The following is a 13,797-nucleotide window of genomic DNA, read 5'->3' as shown; positions in this document are numbered from 1 at the left end:
GAACGGCCTTCCAAACAACGTTGCCATCATCACTTGCCCAAGTCTTTTCGTTGAAAATGTAAAAACTTCCCTGTTATTGTGGATCTGTGCTTTTAATTGTTGCCACCCCTTATGTAACACCCCTCTTTTGGAGCCATTAAGGTAATAAAATGAAATGAACTAGCAATAGTGCAAAATCCATGAAGTAGGGAATGCTGCTTGTCTCAGAAAGGATGTTTCCGGGAAGGAAACATCTGCAGATGTTTGGATTTGGTCTTCTCCATGATTGCTGAGCCCACTGATGTAAACACTTCAAGCTCCTATAGCAATGCTCTTAAGTCGAACACTGAGGCAGTGTTGGCAGAGAATTTTTTTCTTCCGATTTTTGCTTTCCATCCTGCTTGGAGCTTTTCAAAGATGCCCACCAAGGTAGCTGTGCCTCTGTCATCAAGCTCCTTCAGGAGTTACAAACTCCATGCGCAGGCACACACTGCGCTTTCCGTACGCAGCAAGCAATGTACGCGGCACGAATACCTAGCCGCCTATGCGCCATGATAACGCGCGTTGCGATGCTGCGTTAGCTGAAAATGCGGCCACGGAGCTTTTAAGCTCCAGTTCATTAAGCGGGTGCATTTTGCGCATACGTGCCTTTTAGTTCATGGGAGGCAGCACGCAGCACGTGACAAACGCGTGATTTCGAGATCTGACTCATATTTCTCGAACAGCACAGGTGCTATGATCCCCTGCCTTTTTCACACTGGCAGAAAATCATCCCACCAAAAAAAGCATGCTCCTGCAAGAGGACTTCCCCACAGTTTTGCATGAAGGTGCACAAAGGACACCCTGTTGGAGTGTGCTCTCTTGAGTAGAAACATCTAAGATATTTTTTCTTCCCTTGATGGTGCCAAGCAGACACCTTGTAAGTGCTGTTGCACAAGGCCGCCGCGCCTCATAGTCACTGCGAAAGTTTGCCTTAACCGAACGGCAAGCAAAACTGCTCATCTTAAGCAAATATTTTTTTACATTGAGTCTTATGAGAAACCAAACAAATGGTGTCACATCGTTCACCCTGAGAATTAGTCTTAGCGGGATTCTACAGTATGCTAATGTCTTGTACATCATTAAAGAGAAGAAAACGCTCAGTAAAAATTAAAGTGTCTAATACTCCATTAAGTTGCTTCGTTAGGTTGAAAGAGGGGGACCTAGGCATCACATGGTCCTCGTGATGATGGCAGTGACGCTCAACCGTCGTGTTAGCCTGAATATAATATTTTTTGATGCTTACGCATGGCTTCAAGTCAGTATCTTTGCATGCGCTGGAAAAACCTACTAAGCCAACTTGCTGCCCTGGGCAGGTGATGACAGTGAACAGAGCTATGCTAGAGACGTTTGGCAAGGAGGTTCAGCCTCCAGGTTTGCATAAACATGTAACGTAGCACACCAGTACCTGAAAAACACTAGACTGTGCCACTTAATCCAAAGATGCCACTGTCCCACTATGCCCTTGGCTCACATAATTTCTTAATTTTCTCCTTTCCTCGAGCGTAGCTTATACTCTACAGCTAGTTGGCTGTGGAGTGCATACTACGGATAATAGCCTTTCTTCGTTAAAACTGCATTTTGAAAATTGTATTCAGAGTTTTTCTATCGTTCTTTTTTCTTCAGTGTAGCCCAAAAAGTCTCCCCCGAAATATAAGGCACAAGAAACTTTTACAAGGAATGAAAATTACCATGCATGTTTTAATTTGAATGCTGACACAACAGTTTCTTGATGCGGTAAAATCAATAGAACTCTACAAACTTAGTTCTCAGTGTAGGTAATATGAAGTTGCGAGACACAAAATCTGTTGAGTTGGATTAAGGTAGTTGACCGGTTTTAATCTACGATTAAGAAAGCCCCCTGTTGAATAGAATACCGTGATATACTGACTCTTAAGTAATAAAGTGCTAGATGCGTAACTACTGAATCACATGATTCTGATGACAGAATTCTAGAGGTGCCGCAATGATGTGAAACTTGTGGGGTGCTCCTCCGGGATGACCAACAATAGACAATATGGATGTAATGGCTTACAGACCAACATGTCTGCAGACTAAAATAAGAAACTGATTCACATCTTATTACTATAAGTAGCCTTCCTTGTTATTAACAGGCTAAAATGACAAATTTTAATGCCTCTCCAACTGAATGCTTAAAAATATGATTAAGAGCATGATCTCAGAGTTAGTGCGTGCTGATCAGTTGCCAGCAATTCTGATCCATGATATGAAAAATATTATACTCTTTCATTTGGAGGCCATAATGGACCTTTTCATTGACACCACTTTATAAAATTAGTAGAACCCATGTTAGGTTTGGACAATAATAAGAGAATGTTTTCAAAAGAAGACAGCTATGAATTAGTGTTAAAGCTAGGCCAATATTTACAACAGTATTTATTCTATCAAATATTATGCTATGAATAATAGTAGCAAAAGGTTCTGAAAAGTCAAGAAAAAAAATGCGATAGCCCTTGTATTTTTACTCGTCTTATCAGTTAAGAAAAACTAATGCCAACTCTGTGCAATAACCAAACCTAAAGACTAACTGAGGCAACCAAAACCACTTCTTGAAGATGCACACTGAACAAAAGGACTCATTCAACAAGCAATAATGTGAGCGCTAAAAGCTACCACATATCACAATACGGCTGTGTAACTATACTGAAATATGGAAGATTCAACAACTGAACAAGTGTTCTTCATTAAAAAATCAATGAAGAACAAAGGTTATTTTAAGAATTTTAAAAATAATAATAATAAAAAATCTAGATATGCTTATGTACAAAATAGTGGCCTATCACAACAGCAAATAGAAGCGCCACTCAGAGTGCACTTACATGCAACCTCCCTTTTGACATGAGATGCCAGTGTTTCCTCGTCATGTCCTAAAAGAGACGAAAATAAATACAATATATAGGCTTTGTGTGCAGCCATTTCCTCTTCTTGGAAATGTGCTGTAGAAACGTGCCACTGGCATGCAAGCATGGAAAACCTTGATTTACCTCGGCAATTTTCATGCTTTGGTGATGCAGACTCTACACAGAAAAATAATTTTTGATTTATGCACACTAAACAAGGTAAGAACCCTCAAAAATAAAAAAAGGTTGCAAGAGACCTCTACAATGAAGATATGAACTAAGTTAGACCTGTTGCATACCTTCATCACATGGGATGTGAATCAGTGGAGTGCTGTTCCCTTCATCTGAAAGAACAAACTTTGGTACATTAGTCTAAGTATGTGGAACTTTTTGCAGATGAAACTGATGACAATCAGCAAGCTGCCTGCAAACTGTGCATCAGCACTGATGACAGCATTTTTTGCTGAAGCCAAAGGCATCTGGTTCAGTTTTCAACAAGCAAGTTTGACGCCACCATGACACCACCGTTTCCGAGAATCAACAAAGAAACTTAGTCTTGCAGATGCTTAATGGATACATCAAAGCTACGGTACCAGCTATGAGGCACACCACAATGGAGGGCTCAAGATTTCGACAAGCTGCTAATCCTCAACGGAGTTTGAGTGTAATATACATACCAGAACATTTCTGCCCTTCTCTCTACCAGTGTCACGTAGCGTATGTTCTCCTATCTGCATTCAATATACATGCCTGAATGCAAAGCTGGCATGCTTGGAGCAGTCTTGACATCTATCTTATCTTTTCAGAAACTTGTACTCTCATTTTGCGCTGTTTCCTTTGCGTGTTGAGGCGTTCCAGGGAGAGGTGTCACTTAGTACTAGCTCCACATGTGCAATTCTTGAAAGCAGCTGGATGCGTCTTGCACAACATTCGCTAGTGTGGCCCTGCCATGTATTGTAACTTCCAAGAAGCCTTTGTTTTCCATTTTTCATTCTCACCGTGTCCGCTACATCAAGTCTAGTGAAAGAGATCGTTTGCCGTTGCAATACCGCGGCTGATTGCACTTAGTCTTTCATCTTTCTCTCGCAAGTCACCACTTTCACTTTGTGGGGGCCACGGAAAGTGCTCCCTCTGAGCGTGCAACTGTTTTGCAATAGCTGCCTGCACAGGCCCGACACTGGGGGGTTGTGTCACTCTAAAAAAAACTTGACTACGAAAGGGTTACCGTGAAAGAGGCACCGAGGATCACTGAACCCCATTTTTGTGGTCAGTAAAAACTCAATTTTATGACTCTTTCTTGCTATGCTGATGCTTGTTCAGCAGCAAAATGCGCATTTATTACTGAGAATCACAAGTAGATTTAAAAATGTAACATTTTTTGGTCGCCCACCACTCAATTCCAGCCGATGACAACAAGACTGAAGGGACTCCATGATTACTGACATGAAGTAAATGGTGCTCTGGCACAGCCTCAGGGATCCCTGAAAAAGGACTGCAGTTTGACTGTGAAAATGGCCGGCAGCGGAAATATCTACATTTAGCTTTCGGGCTTTTCTAGCAAATAAACACTTCGTTTTCAGCGAAAGTAGGCCCTTTGTCAATAGAATGTGCTAATCTATCGACACAGGCAAATTTAAATTTCTCCCCACAAGGAGATGTCCATAAAAAAGGTACTTTGCAGCTATCTAGAAAGGCACTAGTGCACACACCTCTGAAGATGCAAGGGAGCTAGTGGCTTACCTTCGAATTTAATCGAGAGCCCCTGCTGCGAGTCTGCAAGACATAAGAGACATGAGAAAACACCACTGTGTCGGCAGATGTCGTTGATGATGTCTTTCACAAAGATGCTTGTACCTGTGCCACATGAGGAGGTTGCTGCTGTGTTTTTAGCTGGCCTCTAACAAGGGGTGAGCACACTTATAAACACTAATTATAAGGAAATTTGGGTTAGTTGGTACGCATTCATTGTAGGGGAACAGCACAACAGCAGTGGGACATAGAAAGTGCTAGTAAGGCCAACTATAAGACTTCGTTTTTCACGTTTCACTGCCCCTTGTCATCAAAGAGACCAACTACATTCACTGCAAGACAAAGGCCTCTCCCATATCCCTGCAATTAACCCTGTCCAAAGGCATCTGCAGCAACCTCATGCCCATAAACAGCCTAATTTCATCTGCCCACATGAGTCGCTGCCAGCTTCTGCTACACCTACCTTCGCTCAGAATCCAGTCTGTTACTTGACCCTAGTTTATCTTGCCTTCGCATTACATGCCCTGGCCAATTATCCTCTATTTCAACTAGGACGTCATAAACTCGCATTTGTTCTATGATCCACTCTGTTCTCTTCCTGCCTCTTAACGTTACGCCAATAATTTTCCTTTCAATAACTCATTTCAATTTCAGTTCAATCTTTTTCATTATCCTCCACATTTGTGCCCCATAAATGGGTACCTGAAATAGACAGTTATTACATACTTTTTGTCTTGTAAGCTGCCTCCTGTCTTGTAAGATAGTAAACTGCCTCTAGTACTATGTAAAACAGCAGATAAACTGTCTTCTGAGCCTTACTTAGTAAACCGAATGTAATTCAAACAAAGGAAGACACCGCAGAAGCATGCACAGAAAGGCTGCTGAGCAGCATTTTGCAGACAAACTCTCAACTGCACGTGACAGAGCTACAGGCACTGGATGTTGGTGGCTTCCTGCAAACCACAAGTGCTATTTTACATCATTACACGATTTGTCATTCTTAGCAATTGTCATTACAAGAATTAGCGCACAATTGAAGCATGTTCCTTTTTGTAGCTTACCTTGAGAAAGAGACACTTGTTCCAGTGGCGTGCCTGCAATAAACGACCATACACAAAAAAACAGGTACATGCACTTGCAGCATCTTAAATACAGTCTACCTCTTAGATATACAATGTGTCCAAAAAGAGTGAAACATCCAGGTCATTTCCTGCATCACAGCACAAGAAACATCACCAGAAATGTCCAGCCTTGGTAGTGACCACCATTAGAGTCAATGAATAAGTTTTTAGAGCATTGCATTCCCTTTCCCTGTGTCACCGGCCTTTTAAGAAATATGGCTGCCACGGCCCAATGTTACCATAAAAGCAAACACTATTATTTGTGAAAACCTTTCTTTTTATTGCAACAGTATGACTTGTGGCATAAATTACTATGCAAACACCCATCGAGTGATGCGTTTCGAAAGCCTCTGGGCCTTCTTCTAGGACCCACATACATATATACACAAAATGCTGCAGCAACGAGTTACAAAAATTATTGTTTCTTGCTTATTCTGAGTGTCCATTCACGTTATCTCGAAAGTTAAATGTGCCAACTACGCACAAGTTTAATTTGTCACTTGTAATAATGATGCTGCGGAAGCGGGTACACAGGGACACGAATGTGATTGCAATGCTTTGGTGGTGGGGAAAGGAGGATTGCGGTACTCTGAAAACTTATCCAGCGACTCTAACCAATGCCACTTTAAGGTGTAATAGGGAAAGAGCTATTGTCTAAAACTTACCTTCAGAGTCACACACGAACAGGTCTGAAAGAACCATTAAACAGATGAATACAGGTGCCTCTTTAAAGCTCTTGAAACCGGATCTTCCAAGCAGGTGCACTCTCACCAGTATGACAAAGCTTACATGGGGACACCACAGGTGAGGGGCTTCCTCCACCATAGCATGCATTGAATTGGTACAGATGCTCACAACTGCGGGCAGCTCAGGCACACGCGCCTCGGCACCTTATGTCGTTGACCGAATTGATTTCTTTGCGCAGATCGCTGCTCCTCGCTCGGTGAAAATTCCATCTTCATGGCTGTGCGATAACTTCGTCACCTTGAGCTGGATCCATTATCAACTTGGCGGGGTGGAAGCTGCAATCACAAGACCGGAACAGGACGGAACCACGTCACAACAAGCGGGCGTGAACTTCCGGGGCAAGCCTTCATAAGCAAGCTGCATTCCCGGACCTCATCACAACTGCGGGCAGCTCAGGCACGCGCGCCTCGGCACCTTACGTCATTGACCGAATTGATTTCTTTGCGCAGGTACGTTCTTTTCCTGAGTTTTTCCCAAGCACGTTCCTGAGCTGCCCTGCGGTGTATTTTTTTTTGCCTTGAGATGGGTGATAAACAGCCATCAACTATTAAAGAAGTAGCAAAGATGCTCTCAGAACTTTCCACAAAGTTTGACGACCACAAAGCTAACGTTGTGTCAGAACTGCAAGACGTCAAACAGTCGCTGTCGTTCATAAATGAAAAATTTGAAGAATTCAAGTCCACCGTAGAAGACATGAAGCGGGAACAACAGACACTGAAAACAGAAAACAACGATCTTAGAGCAGCCCTAGAGAGTGCAAAAACTGAGATCGTAGAGTTAGAGCAGTATTCAAGACAACAGAACATCGAAATCAAAGGACTACCCCTCAGAACTGACGAAAAACTTTGCTGACGCCTTAATGCAGTTTGGTAAAACGCGCGGTGTTCCAATATCCAGCTCTGATATTGATGTGATTCATCGCGTACCCGGAAAGGACAAGAAAAATCCAAACGTGATCGTGAGGCTCACATCTCGTTTCGTGCGTAGTAGAATTCTATACGCAGTGAAAAAGATCAGTTTGTCTCCAGTGGACTTTGGCTACGAAGGCACAGACACAGTCTATATTAATGAGCACCTCTGTCCTGAGTATAAGGTATTGCTTGGAAAAGCAATTGCACGAAAGCGAGAAAAGGGCTGGAAGTTCACCTGGGTCACTAATGGAAAGATCCTTGCTAGGAAGGCCGAGAACTCGAACGTGATTCAGATCCGTTCCGAGGCAGACTTAGCTCTGATCTGTTAAACCAAAATCAACCGTAAATCATGGACAGTGTGCATCTAGCAAACCAATTTATGAAAAAAAATGCTTGTGCTTCTCTGCTTCATTGCAATGTTCGAAGCTTGAATAAGAATATAGATAATGTCTGCTGTCTAATGGCTGAGCACTCATTTACGTTTGACTACGTAGCCGTTTCTGAAACTTGGCTACATGAAGGGGAATTCCACAATATCCAAGGGTTCAATTTTTTTTCCTGTAGTAGAAAAACTTCTACGAGAGGCGGTGGAGTTGGCCTATACGTGAAAACATCGTTGCATTCCTCGCTTCTTCTTGGGTTGACAAATTCATATTCTGCTGGCTTTGATTTTTTGGTTGTTCAGTGTATGAACCTTACAATTGCTGTCGTATATCGTGCTCCAAGTAGCTCTCTATCGCTCTTCTTTGACCATTTTGAATCGCTGCTCATGAACTTATCTAATCTAAGAGTCAAAGTATTAATCTGTGGTGATTTAAATATTGACTGTTTAAGTGATAACAGTGTGGTATATACTAACTTATTACAGTCATATGGCTTCAGTAATGTAGTTATAGGCCCTACACGTGTGACTCCCATTTCTTCGACGTCATTAGATCATATACTCTGCAATTTCGACACATCATCTAGTTTGAGCTCCATATATAAAGCATCCCTTACAGATCATTATCCTGTTGCGATATTTTTTCCTCTGGAACAAGCTGCCCCGGGTAAAACATCTGACCCCCACTGCAGCATCGATGTTATTCAGTTGAGGGAATGTCTTCAAGTGGTAGATTTTAGCTTGATCAACTTAGCTGATGTAAATGACCTATACCAAGAATTTAATGACAGGCTAACCAAGGCAGTTTTGCAATCTTCTAGACCTCAAATCAAAAGATACCATAGCACGCCTATCTGTCCCTGGATGACACAAGCTATATTGAAACTTATTAAGGAAAAAGATCGCTGGCATACCAAATGTAAGCAAAAGCGAGGTAATTCATATTACTTAGTAAAGTTTCGGAGAGCAAGAAACTTAGTTACTGCTGCCATAAGGTCCCGCAAGAAAGAGTATTACTCTCAATTAATTTTGAAAAATGCCCACAGTACGAAAGTTACGTGGCAGATTATTAACTCTGTTATTAAACCCGTAGCAAATCGTTTTATTATGCCTGACATAGAAATCTTGGGGATCTCCATTGAAAATCTAGTTGCAACGTTCAATGTATATTTTTCCACTATTGGTGCTAGTATAGGAAATACTTGCCCCTGCACTGAGTACCTCCCTCCTCCGCAAAACATTGTAGTGTCCTTCGCATACCATGATATTACAGTGGATGAGATTGTATATACAGCTACTCATTTTCCATCGAAATTATCTACTGGATGTGATGGCGTTGCCTCTATTGCGCTGAAGGAATGCATTGATATCTTATGCGAGCCACTTGAAAAAATCTTCAACTTTGCCTTCTATTCCTCCACCTATCCCGATCTGCTTAAGCTAGCTAGAATAGTACCAATTCACAAAAATGGTGACCGTAACCACGTTGAGAATTACCGCCCAATTTCCATATTAAGCTGCATAAACACACTTTTTGAAAAACTCGTTGCAAAGAGTGAAAATATTTCTCGAGAAAGAAGCCTTGCTATCTCCTCAACAACACGGCTTTAGACCAAACAGATCAACTGGTACGGCCGTCATATCGCTAACAGACACGATCAACACTTTCCTAAATGATAATAAAATAGTCTTAGGAATTTTCTTGGACATCAAAAAAGCATTTGACGCTGTTGATCACGAAATTTTACTGAAAAAGCTTGTGCATTACGGGTTTAGAGGTATCAGTTTAGAATTCTTCAGAAGTTATCTCAATAATCGGCGGCAAATGATCCAACTTAGCGGTGTAAAATCTGACTTTGAAACAGTTACGGCTGGTGTGCCTCAGGGTTCAGTCCTTGGTCCGATTTTTTTTTCCTTGTATATTAACGACCTGCCGCATTTCACACAACACTTCTCTGTTTTTATGTATGCTGACGACACTGCTCTTCTATGTGCTCATGAATCTACAACGGAACTTATTAGCACTGCAAACCGAGAATTGGAAACTTTGTGCAGCTGGTTTATTTCAAATAAACTTGTTGTAAATGTTAATAAGACAAAATGCATAATATTTAGGAGCTGCAGAAAAATCATACATGAAAACCTGCCTTCCATGCAATGGCTGGGAACACCTATTGCACTTGTCAATGGCATCACTTACCTTGGAATAATTCTAGATGAGAACCTACACTGGAAGCCATACATTCAGGCGCTTTGTAAAAAGTTAGCTGCAGCATGCTTTGCACTGTACAAATGCTGAGATTATTTTGGTAATGACATACTCAGAATTATTTATTTCTCAATTTTTCAAAGCCAGTTATCATATTGCATTGAATCATGGGGCCACACCTACCGACCTTATTTGGAACCACTTAGGGTCTTGCAAAAAAGGGCAACTCGATTCATTTCACATTCAGGATACAACACCCACACTGCTCCTCTTTTTAAACAGATGGATATACTGCCACTACAATCATTACTTGAATACAGGACTGTCTTGACAATACACACATGCCTTAAAGACAATTACCCGTTACACTCATCGCTATTCTGTATCCCACCACTATGCACTCGCAATGCCACTCACAGAAATTTCCTTCTTCCGAAAACGAAAAATGTATATGGAGAAAGAAGGATGGCCCATGTTGGTATTAAGCTGTGGAACAAGCTTCCAAGTGTACTCAAACATAGTAAAACTCTTCCTGAGTCATTGAAGAAACATTATAAACAATGAGTGAAGCCAGCATTTTTTCTTTTCATGCATTTTTGTGTGTTTGTATGCGTATGTAAAAGAGGCTTGGTGCTCTGAATATTGTTGCTCTATGTACCCATTTATGTATTTCTAATTTCATGAGCTTTTATATGTATGTAATTAATTTTAGTTATGCCTGCAATTTTCTTTGAAACTGAATTGCATGGATCCCAACTAGCTTTTAGCTAGGGATCCAGATGTCTTCACAAGCATGCCTTGTATGAATGTTGAGAAATAAAATTGAATCAATCAATCAATCAATCAACACTGGAATCACCTCAAGTCAAAGCCACAAGGATGGCTCATTTATTGTTATATAAACAATCATGCACGAGCTGTTGCAATGAATATGTACAAAAATGAAAACATATAAAACTGCCACTGTGTATAAAAGCTACTAAAAACAGCATTGCACAAACGCTACCTCTTACCTGTATGGTGTGGATCAGACCAGGGGGTTGCATGCAAGGAGGTTCCTGCACCAACACATGAAAAGGATAAGAAGAGATACTCATTACAGTCTTTGCTAGTTTCAGCTAAAGACATGTGACAAGACTGCTTTCTTATATTTATCTTGAAGCTGAAAAGCAGCCTGCCGTGGTAAGTCTGCAAGAAGATCAAAAGAACAAAAAGGTTAAAATACAAATCCCTAATCTGTACAAAAGCTGCTGAAATAATATTGTGAGAACTGGCCTGCCCTTGCCAGCACTACAAGGCTAAAAAAGCATGTGCAAAATGTTCATAATGCTTATCTGTGCCAAATAACACCTGTGGCTAACCTCTTACCAGCATGGGGGTATGATGCGGCATGGTGGTGGCTTTCTGCACAGAACACGAACCCGAAAGGAGTTAACATGCCTGGCTGTCAGTCCTACCAATTAACATACAACTGAAGGAAAGGAGTTAGGCACTTCTCAAACCTTCCAAAGCAAATGTATACGACATATGAAAGCCAGTAGGGGAGATCTGAACAAATTTTGCACAATAAAGCTTGGAAAAAACTTACACACGTCTACATTATGGCCATAACTGTTTACCCAACTGGCCAACCTAAACGATACCAACAAGTCAATGCCAAGATGCAAAGGAGAGCTGCACAACAAAAGCAGTAGGCTGTCAAGTGGTCACCAACTCAATAGCGTTTACCTTTGTAACCAAATTTTACATCCACACCCAGCCATAATGAACAATGATCATTTTAGTCATTCTGGATGCATAAATATATTCTCAAAAAGTTACACAGACTTTCTGCCAATAATGATAACAAGTTATCCAAAAAGCAAATAAGCTTACCATTTCTTCTGGTCCCTTCCATCAAAGCATGCCTGCAACATTACCAAATATGTAAATTCTAACTCGCATTCTGTTCAACAGGGTACTACCTTTGCGAGCGAGGAGATGCCTCAAGCCAACATAACTCCTCATCTTCTGTTTCCGATTTATCTGATGAACACCACTTCGAAACTATCCTTCGGCGTTTGCCTCTCTTCCACTCTGCAAACAGAGATTGAAATCTATGACCAAGGCAGCTTTTGCATAATTAAGAATAACACACAAACCTTTATCTGTGGTTGTGCTCTCAGTGTCACTGCATTGTGTTTTACGCAGTTTTTGCCTTGCTTCATCATACGAAACTGCAACAAACATTTAAAAACTGCTCGGAATATATTTGAGACCAAGGATTACACCTTGTTAAATACAAATTGAAATTAGTGTCAGATAACCCTTTCCGGCACAAGTTATTATCTAGCAGGAACAAAACGTTAAAATTCGCAGATTTTACTCAAAAACATGCAGACTGCACTGAACAAATTTCTATCTTCCCAGATGCTTAATTCTGCAGTTCCTGTCAAGACCCAAAATTTCCACATAATGACTCAAAAGTAGTTTCAGGGTCTCATTCATACTGCTTTTGACTCATTCCTGTCGTAAGTATTTGCCATGTAAACATATCAGCCAATTTAACGCATTTGAAAGCACTCAATCTTCTAAGGCAAAACCCTCAAAATTGCATATGACTGAAGCCATACCAGAGCTACCATAAAAAAAAAGGAGGCACCCGTTTCAAAAAAACCTTTCTGTGATCATTTCGCATCCCCAGCTTTAGATGTTCTGTGGAAAATTCTGCACACTTCGACACTTTAATATAGTGCCCATATATCTGCACGTCGCGCCTACTATAGAGGGGCTTGACAATATTCATGTTGCATGTACAAATGCACACGCAGCGCCTGAAGACGATACATGCTGCAAACCTTCATTAATGTAGCATTGTACCATGACTTGCACAAGAAATGCTCAGGCACAAAGCCAATAACTTCACAAAATAAATTTGCTGATGAATCATGCAACTACCAGTAAATCCTATCCAAATGTTAGACACATTTTCCTAAACAAGAACAGTGCATCGATTAAGCAATGTTGCTGTCTTATCTTCTGCAATTATTACGGCTTCACATATGCAGATCATTTTTTCACTTTCACATCATAAACTGCATAAAGGAACAACTTCACAAACTCATCTGGCGAGCACTCCACGTGTCATACCTGTTCTCTTGATGATTTTGACATCATGTGCTTGTGCGGAATTCATGTCAAGCTGGGTCCTTGCTTTTACTAGCTTCTGGAAAAGTCCACTATTCTTTTTTGGAGGCCAAAGGCTTTTTGGCCACAGGCATTTCTCATTTTCCACGAGCCAATTTGATGCCACCACAGCCATATAGCTTGTTTCCAAGAACTGCACAACAGCATACATGTCCTGTTGAAGAATGAATAAATTAAAACAAAATGAATGAAAGTAGCATCAAGGTAGTGCCTTCAAGAGAAAACATGTTTTGCACACACAACAGCGAAAGGATAACAAATGCTCGGAGGAGGAAACGGAGACAGAATTTCGACCACCTGGGGTTCTTTAACGTGCCCTGACATCGCACAGTACAAGGGCCTCTGGAATTTCCCCTACATCGAAATTCGACCACCACGGACGGGATCGAACCTGCGTCTTTCGGGTCAGCAGCCGAGTGCCATAACCACTGAGCCATTGCGGCGACTGAAGATCATAAATTTATACAAGCACAAAGATTCAATTCACCAGAATACACATTACTACCGATGTGTTCATGACCTGGATACATGATGCTGACATATAAGCATGCTACCGTAACGAATATACACACTGCTTATTTTCTCACAACTCAGACCTAATTATTCCACACAA

The 13,797-nt window shown here is 41.2% G+C and overlaps 1 long non-coding RNA gene across 1 annotated transcript; it reads right to left on the bottom strand.

The window, feature by feature from the left end:
- Nucleotides 1-11,368: 11,368 nt before the first annotated feature.
- On the bottom strand, nt 11,369-12,046 carry LOC144123162 (uncharacterized). The gene is made up of 3 exons (XR_013313027.1): nt 11,963-12,046; nt 11,874-11,905; nt 11,369-11,402 (listed from the first exon to the last, which is right to left on the bottom strand). It is a non-coding gene; the product is annotated as an uncharacterized LOC144123162 (long non-coding RNA).
- Nucleotides 12,047-13,797: the final 1,751 nt, after the last annotated feature.

Source organism: Amblyomma americanum, chromosome 3, assembly GCF_052857255.1.
Source record: "Amblyomma americanum isolate KBUSLIRL-KWMA chromosome 3, ASM5285725v1, whole genome shotgun sequence".
Lineage (NCBI taxonomy): Eukaryota > Metazoa > Arthropoda > Arachnida > Ixodida > Ixodidae > Amblyomma > Amblyomma americanum.
This window is presented reverse-complemented; position numbering and strand designations above follow the sequence as displayed.